This window comes from Phragmites australis, chromosome 12 (genome assembly GCF_958298935.1).
Source record: "Phragmites australis chromosome 12, lpPhrAust1.1, whole genome shotgun sequence".
Classification (NCBI taxonomy): domain Eukaryota; kingdom Viridiplantae; phylum Streptophyta; class Magnoliopsida; order Poales; family Poaceae; genus Phragmites; species Phragmites australis.
In genome coordinates, this window is record NC_084932.1 from 32,079,936 (window position 1) to 32,088,396 (window position 8,461).

Genomic DNA, 8,461 nt, shown 5'->3' on the forward strand with positions numbered 1-8,461 from the left:
CTACTTAGTAGACCAGGCCGCTTGAAATCCTCTATGCAAGAAATAGTCCAGCGTGTATTCATGCTTATCTCCGGACCATCTGGCATACAATTCATTCTTTACCTCTGGAATGAAATACTCTGGCGTGTACATATGCCCATCGCTGGATCATCCGACACATGTAAGTCCACCAGAGTCAAACTTGCAACCTCTCTGCAAGAAATGCTCCAGCGTTCACAGTGCCTATCGCCGGACTATCCGATGTGTACTTCAACTTTTTGTTCTGAGTTGAAATGCTCTGGTGTGTACACCATCTGAATGCTGGACCATCCGTTGAGTTCAAAATCCTAGACACCGGACCATCCGGCGTGTACAATTTTCCTGGACTCAGAGAAAAACATGTCAACTCTATTTCCTCTGCAACTTTGGTTAGTCATGATCATAATTTGTCACATCCGGTTTTAAGACTAAACCGAATGTAAACTACATGTATGCCAGGATCAAGTTATATACATGTAGTGACGTCATAAGTGAGTAGCAGACACAATATCTTTTATTACAACGTTACTTTATTACATCAATAACACAAGGGTCTAAAAGAAGATTACAATAAAGCGGAAATAAACTCAGCACAACACCCAACTCCATAGGAAATCGACCGAAAAGTCGCCCATCTAGAACTCAGCTCCATCTTCTGGGAAGTCTTCACAGTCTTCGCCTTCTGAGCAGCAACAAGATTATGGGAGTGAGAGCAAGTGTGAGTGTATGAAATACTCAGCAAGTGTGGAAAAGTATGACATGTGGGCCAATAACAAGAATGGCTTACTCAGGAGTTTATTTGCATAAATGCCATTTTTTTAGTAATACAACAGTTATAAAAGCAACCTTTTTCTATATGAATGATTCTTTAAGGCATGAACCAAGGTTCCGACCATCTTGCTCCACAACCGAGGTTCCAACCACCTCTAAACAAAGTTAACTTGAATCACAATTTCCACCATTGTGATTCAACAAAACCAACCCAAAACCAACTAACACCCGACTAATCATGTGAGGGTCCAGGCCACTCATAACCGTGAGTATGACTGATATATTAGTTTTCACTCTGCAGAGGTCATTTACCCACAAGACATGTCTTCCTTCTTGCCCGTGTCGATCAAACACTTGCACACTTCTGATGTGTGCGACCAGGATTCTACTACAAAGCCTTTCCAACGCCTCTCTCAGCATGTGTCGACCCGTTGAGGTTTCACTGCCGTACATAAGTGGAGTATACCCTCCACCCCAAAAACCCCCTCTTGCGCCTTACAGTTTCAGGAAGTACACCCTTCCGCCTCCATACCACCAAATGATCTTTACCATGCTGAGAGAAAACAAATTACTTGGCTAGGTCCATCCCATACCAGGCTTGTGGTTGTACTGTTTAACCTGGGTGATCGCTCCATGAATCGGTCCTTAACATGGTCTGAGCAAGACTGCCAGCATCCAACACAGGGAGATAACCAGTATTTGACAAAACCAACATTCTTGCTTGGAACACATCCATATGCCAACCATCAAGCCAAATTTGCCCAGACCCTACTTTCCAAGTCTAAGCATTTTTTACCAAAGTGCATCATTATTAACCAAAACACTTTTCCCAATGCTACCCACAAGTAAGCACAACTAAGCACATTCTACCCATAACATGATAACCAATCTACAACTACAAGGAATATTGAAAAAAAAACTAGTACACCCTAACAATGGGATATTATGTTTGACGAGCATAAAATTTGTAAAATAAAACTTCATAAAAGTAGGCGTAAAATGTTCAAGGACACTTGCCTTCTCTGAAGTGCTGCTCAAAGTCCCCGAAGTCTTGATCATGAATGCTCTCGAACGACCCCGGAACAAACTACTCTACACACGAACAAATAAGCAATACTGAGAACAAACACTAAACAAAGCAAACACAATAAACAAACACTAGAACAAGATGGAGCACAATTTAAGAAAGATTTGAGCGCAAGAACCGCCCAAATCGGAGCAACGACTCAAAAACTACAGCTAAACAAATATTAAACGGCGAAAAACGACAAAAAACTAGTTTTTGCAATTAAACCTAATTTTAAAAAGGCCTAAAACATTTATTCAAAATTTTCTACAATTATTTTATAGCATAAAATTGATTACAGCAATTTTATAGAATTTATTTGCATTTTTTGGGAAATAAAGCCAATTTATATGCAACAAAACATGTTAAAAGAATTTATTTTACTAAAAAACATATTTAAAACATTATCAAAATTAATCTATATTTTCTAAACTATTTTCCAAAATAAAAACATTTGTTCTAACCATAGAACTATTTTTCAGAATTAAAACAGAATTAAAAACCTATTTAAAACATATTAAAACATTTATATAAAACATTTTCTAATTTTTGGAATTTTTCTAAACATAAAAACCTATTTTCGAAATATTCGGGTTATCATGAATTATTTTTGTAAAGGAAACTCAGATTATTGCGCAATGCTGACGTCAGCGACTGACTAAGCATGTTGACACGGCTCTTATCTGCTGACTGGACCATCATGTCAGACAAAAGCGCACACGCGGCATGCTGACGTGGCCAAAAGAGCTGACTAGGCACTTCATTAAATCTATACCGCACACTATGGATTGGACGACTGAGATCTAACTAACGTGAAGGGGTATCTAACTTCTAATCCTAGCCATGCATCTAAGATCAGACGGCTGAGAAGAGGGCTACCTCAGCTCCAGCTTGGACAGCGACGACGACGAGCTCGAGACGGCGGAGGACTGTCGAAGACGGACGGAGATGGCATTGCGATGCTCGGGAGTCGATGACGATCGGTGGAGCATGACCGGAAGATGATGACGAGCTCGTTTGAGGGTTTGGACGAAGTCAGGGAAGACCGGAGAGGCTCGGCGATGGCGGGCTTCAACGGCGGAGGTTCGGCACCTTCGGGAGCTCAGCTACGGCGGTGGAACTTGACGGCAGGTGGGCGAGGACGATGAGATGCGAATGAAGAACATCGGCGTGCACTCGGACGACGTTGGGGAGGGCTGGAGTGGCACGATGACGGTGGTGGGGAGCGAAGGTGCTACGGCGGCAGTGTGCAGGTTCTCTGGTGGCACAAAGTCAACGAGAGTTAGGGTGTTGGACGCGGTGGAGCAAAAGGAGGCTCGGTCAGAGGTTTGATTTGGTTTTATGGAAGGGAAGGGCGGATTGAATCGGCCAATTGGAGACTTAACGAGACGGCGAGAAATTGGGCTCTATTTCCTTTCTCCCGTCCACTATCCATCGTGAAATTGATCTAGCGTGATGGCTTCATTGCAGCGTCGGTTTCCAAACGAATATATAGCCTCCTTCCTTTACTCAAGCGCGGAATCGACGAGATTCAAACGGGCGGGCTCTGAAGATGTAAAGAGAGTATTCAGGGGAGAGGAGAGGGATGACAGGCAGGACCCACATGGCAAAGAGAGAACACAGAGAGAGATCAGAGGGAAAGGAGAAAACATGTGTGACATAATTGCAGTACATATACATGCTCATGCAACCAACAATCATCAAATCAAGTTTACAACCTTATCAATCACTCATCACATATAAATCAAGACACATTTCAATTTAGTTTCTCAAAGATTTTAGATAAAGATACAAAATGGTTGATTACAACTCAAAGCACAAAAATCTACCAAATAGTGGCTAGCGGAGGAGGAAAGGGGGAGATGCAAACCTTCAAAGACCTAGCAACAATTCAAACTTCAAATCAACAAGATATTAGAGAGTCTCTAGCAGAACTAAAGAAAATCGCCAGAAATTGACGCCAAGACCTACCTCTGTAACTGCTGGGCACGTAGTAGATGGCCAGCTCTAATAACAGAGCTGAGTCATCAGTAACGGGTTGTAACATAACCCGTCACTAATACCAGGTCAAAAGTGATGGGTGATATTACGACCTATCACTGATGATTGGCCTAGGGAAATACATCACTAATATCAGGTGATAAGTGATAGGTCGTAATATGACCCGTCACTTATGACTAGTGCAGGGAGACTCATCAGTGACAAGTATAGTTACGACCTGTCACTAATGTCATCAGTGATGAATACCTCTGATCCCGACCCGAACTTACATAAGTGACGAGTCGTAAAAGAACCCATCACAAAATCATATCTTCTTTATCTATTTTTCATTTAGGCTATAACATTTAGCAAATAACTAATCTTAAACAACAAGTGCTCCCGAACCAAGCTAGGTAGTCTCCCATCACTAGGCTCACCAACCAACTGGACTTTGAATATTCTTTCTTATTATCAAAACCATAAGGATATTTTCAAGCCAAGAGTTCTCATATGGCATAAGCGCTCTTGGGTAGGGTGGGCCCTCATTCGCCAGGTCTTTGAGTGCCCGTGGTATCATGTGGTTGGTACGTCCGGTCTTTGAGTGCGCTCGACTCGGTCTGCCAGTGAAATTTGGCTCTACGTCCGGTCGTGTCGTGGACTTATGGTATGTTCGTGATTCGTACGAATGGAAGGAACCGCGTATGTTAACCTTTCTTTACTGGGTTGGACTATTCCATCTTTGAGGACGGTTACAAGTTTAGAACTATTTATTTATATTAACAGTGTCTCTGCTTATTTGAAACGTATTTTTTATATAGATTATTTTCATATAATAATTAACGATCAATGATACGTGAGATGGTAAAGAAGTTTTGCACAAAATTAGAGGTTTGCACAAATCATTTATCTATTAATGAAAGCTTATTATTTTTAAAAATTTATATATGTGTTTATTAATTAAAAATTAAAAGTTTATAAAAATAAAAAATCTATAGTGGTACGTTGGCCGGTAGCAGACTTAGAGCTTCATTGGCCCGAACCACAGGTCGACAAGAATTCGGGTGGTTGCATATCAACTCCCAGCTAGATGATATATGCTATTAATTCCTTAAATATCCAAAAAACATAACAAACTGAAATAAGATAGCAATCCTCAACAGTTCGCTAGATAGCAATGTACACATACGTACCTAGAGTTCCTTCCCGAAACATCTCCAAGTCAATGTCTTCGCCTTACAAGTTAGAACAAAAACTGAAAGCTATCGATGAGACTTCACCAAGTCAATGTGACACATCGATGACTTCACCGATGGCGCTCGGCGGCGTGCTGGATCCACTGCTCTTGGACGGCATGTACAACCAGGATGTTGTCCGGCACCAGGCGGCCTGCTCGTGGCATTGCTCTGGCAGGCACGTCTATACCGTCTTTGCTATACGGTATGAATCTGATTGACACGGTTTGACAATATTAATGATCTAGAAATATATTTGCAGAGTCTGTAGACCTAAATGACACAGCAGGACAAATTCGAAGATCGCTACTACATTTTACTCTATATATAATCATACTTTTCAAAATTAAACTTGAAATATATATGTGTATAAATTCAATATATTTATCATAGTCAATATATACGTAAATTTTATTGGAAAGTAATTTCATAATTTTTGCAATTTTATTGAGTCTTGTAAACGCATTACACTACAAATATATTTATCACCAGAGGGCGTATGCGCCTCATAAAGAGATGGGTGGTCACGCTCGAGGGAGGTACATGAATTGTTTGACCAAGGCATATATGATTACATCCCACAAGGGTCACGGGGCTTTGTCCGCAAGATGGGACCCATCATCAAGATTTCAAAGGCACGTCGAAGCACACAAGGAGGATGGGTTTTTTTTCTTCTTCCGATTACATGGACACACGTACACCCAGGAGTGCACCTCTTATCATATGCTTGATTTGAACCGTGGTGAAGTCGTACCCTCGTGCCTTCAACACCATGCTAAGAGGTAGTTGTCGGGTTTTATTGTAGTTATATATAGAGTACTAATCATCTCATCATATTTATAGATGCGGATTACTACAACCATAGCCATGCGACGAGGATTCGATAATTAATAATTAAAGAAGTTCAAAATCATCATAAGGTACATAAGGTATGTGTTGATATTCTATGTAGTTCATCGTGTTATACACAAAAATCATCTCCAAATTAGGAAAAAAATCATCTAGATATTCAAAAGTAATAGAATCCTGAAATGTTACACTCAGTGACTTTGAGTACAATACACCTCCCTAACCGGACTATATAAAGAGGTATATCCAGAAGGAGGTGAGCAGAGGTCAATTGAGCCAAGGTTGGAAGGCAGAAGCCAGACAAACAATATAAAGCAAGCCTAGTTGGATAGAAGCAAAAAAAAATCTATTGAGATTCATAGCAGATTCGAGCCATGATTATATTCGTTCGACAATAGCTTTAAGAAATAGAACATGAGAGAACTCACCGAGATCTTTATAATTAGATCTAGATACACCCCATTGTAACTTTTCTTGAGATTAATTAAGGTGGAACAAGACGTAGGGCTATTATCTTAAGGAAGGTTTGAATCTATATAAAATCTCATATCCTCCTCTTCGGTATGCATATTTGGTGACCAGGTATTTCTACTTTAAATAAGTATTTGCATAATTAACTTTACAAGAATCATGTCAATCGGATATCTAGATCTAAGGTTACGAATTCGAAAGTAGATTGTGTCAGATGGTGACAAAGAATTGATTAAATCCTAATTTCGTGAGGAAGCAAGAATCTCAAAAGATTAATCAATGAAACTTTCCATACCCTTAAATCAATGCCCTAGCAAAGTTTTGGATAGATCAAATCAAGATCGAACTCGTTGAAACATGCAATTAATTGAAGACCAAAACCGAACATGCAAAACAAAGAATAAGGAGAAAGAGACAGATCACAAACTCATCAACTTATGAAATCTGGTCTTCTTTGCATAGATGAGTTCACAAGATACCTCTCCAAAACATCCTTACAAGTATTTTCATGAAGTCCCAAATCCTATATGGGTATCTCTCTTTTCCCTCTCTCTCTCTAGATGGAGTTATCTCAAATCCCTCACTCTAGGTCGACAAAAGCCTCAAGAAGCTTATATCTCTCTCTAAACCTAATCCCTAGGTTCTCTGCTGGGTCTTGGTGCCTTCCCTGGCCATGACCCCTTCTTTTTATAATGTCCCAAGCCAACAAGTGATTTGCAAATTTGCCACTCTTAACATCGAGTGGCAGCTAATTTGCCACCCGGGCTCAGTTGCATAGACTCAGGCTGGCCCACATGTCAGCCTCGGTGGGCAATTGACATTTGTTAAGAGTGGCAAATCAGCAATTTTCCCCATACAGTCGTGCAGCCATATCCAAGGAAACAAACTTGTACAAGTTAACACATCCATCTTGCACACATATTCGTGCAACCCACAAACGAATCTATCGCATGCATGTTTGCGTCCAACTCCACCTCTCATGTACTCGACTCCAAGTCCATCTCATGCAAAAGTCTGACTTCACCTTGCACTCAAATCCTCATGGGACTAGACTCTGTGACTCACTTGTGTCACAATCACGTATGTTCATCCAATGCTGCATCATCGATCGCATCATTTGACTGCATCTTCCAATTGCATCTTTAGAATGCATCTTCCAACTGGTTGCTGACTTGATATAAATTCCCTCTACCTATGATGCACCTAGTCGCTCACCTGCAAACTCATATTCATGTGCACTATTCTCTAGTCCAAACATCCCACATGACATTCTTGATCGCTATAACCTCAGTTTCTCCCTGAACCTAATTTTGATCCCGTCATCAACCATGTTCACCCTCGAGACACACATGCACATGAACAAACCAATTTTTCAAGCACAAGTTCATCCCAACTTGACTCAAGATTAGTACATACAACATCACTCACATGAGTATATTGTATCCATATTGAAAATCACAATTATGCTACTTGAAGCGTATTAAGACAACATATCACTATGTTACCATGAGCATATCAAGCAACACATGCACATCACCTATTCAATTATGCTAAATGACTATGCTTTTCCAACTTCATCATGAAACCTTTTCCATCACACATGATCTCACAACAGCCTTGGTTTTCTCTTCCCCCAGCTCAAGTTGGAGTCATTGTACTTCGCCGGTAGAGGAAGGTGAGGCCATAGCGTCAAGCTCAACACACCAGAGGTACATCATTTTCAAAGATGTTCCACACCCAATAATGGCCTATAAATAAAAGAAAACAATTAGGATAAAATAAATCTTTTGGAAAAATATTTTCTGAGTAAAAGAAACTTACTTGGATGAAGTCTGAAGAACTATCCTCTTGAAGAGCCGGCTGGGGAGTCGAGCTAGAGCACTTTGAGGATCCCTGACCAGCTTGGCAGCAACGAGTGAGCCGACACTAAGTTCACCACCTGTTGTCGATGGACTAGCAGTGATCTCAGCCTAGGCCATGGTCATGCCTTTCTCGAAGATGACTACCGTGTCCCCTTCTACCATTCCCGAAAGAACTTACTCGGGATAAAACTGGTTTGTGAAGCTCTTTGTTT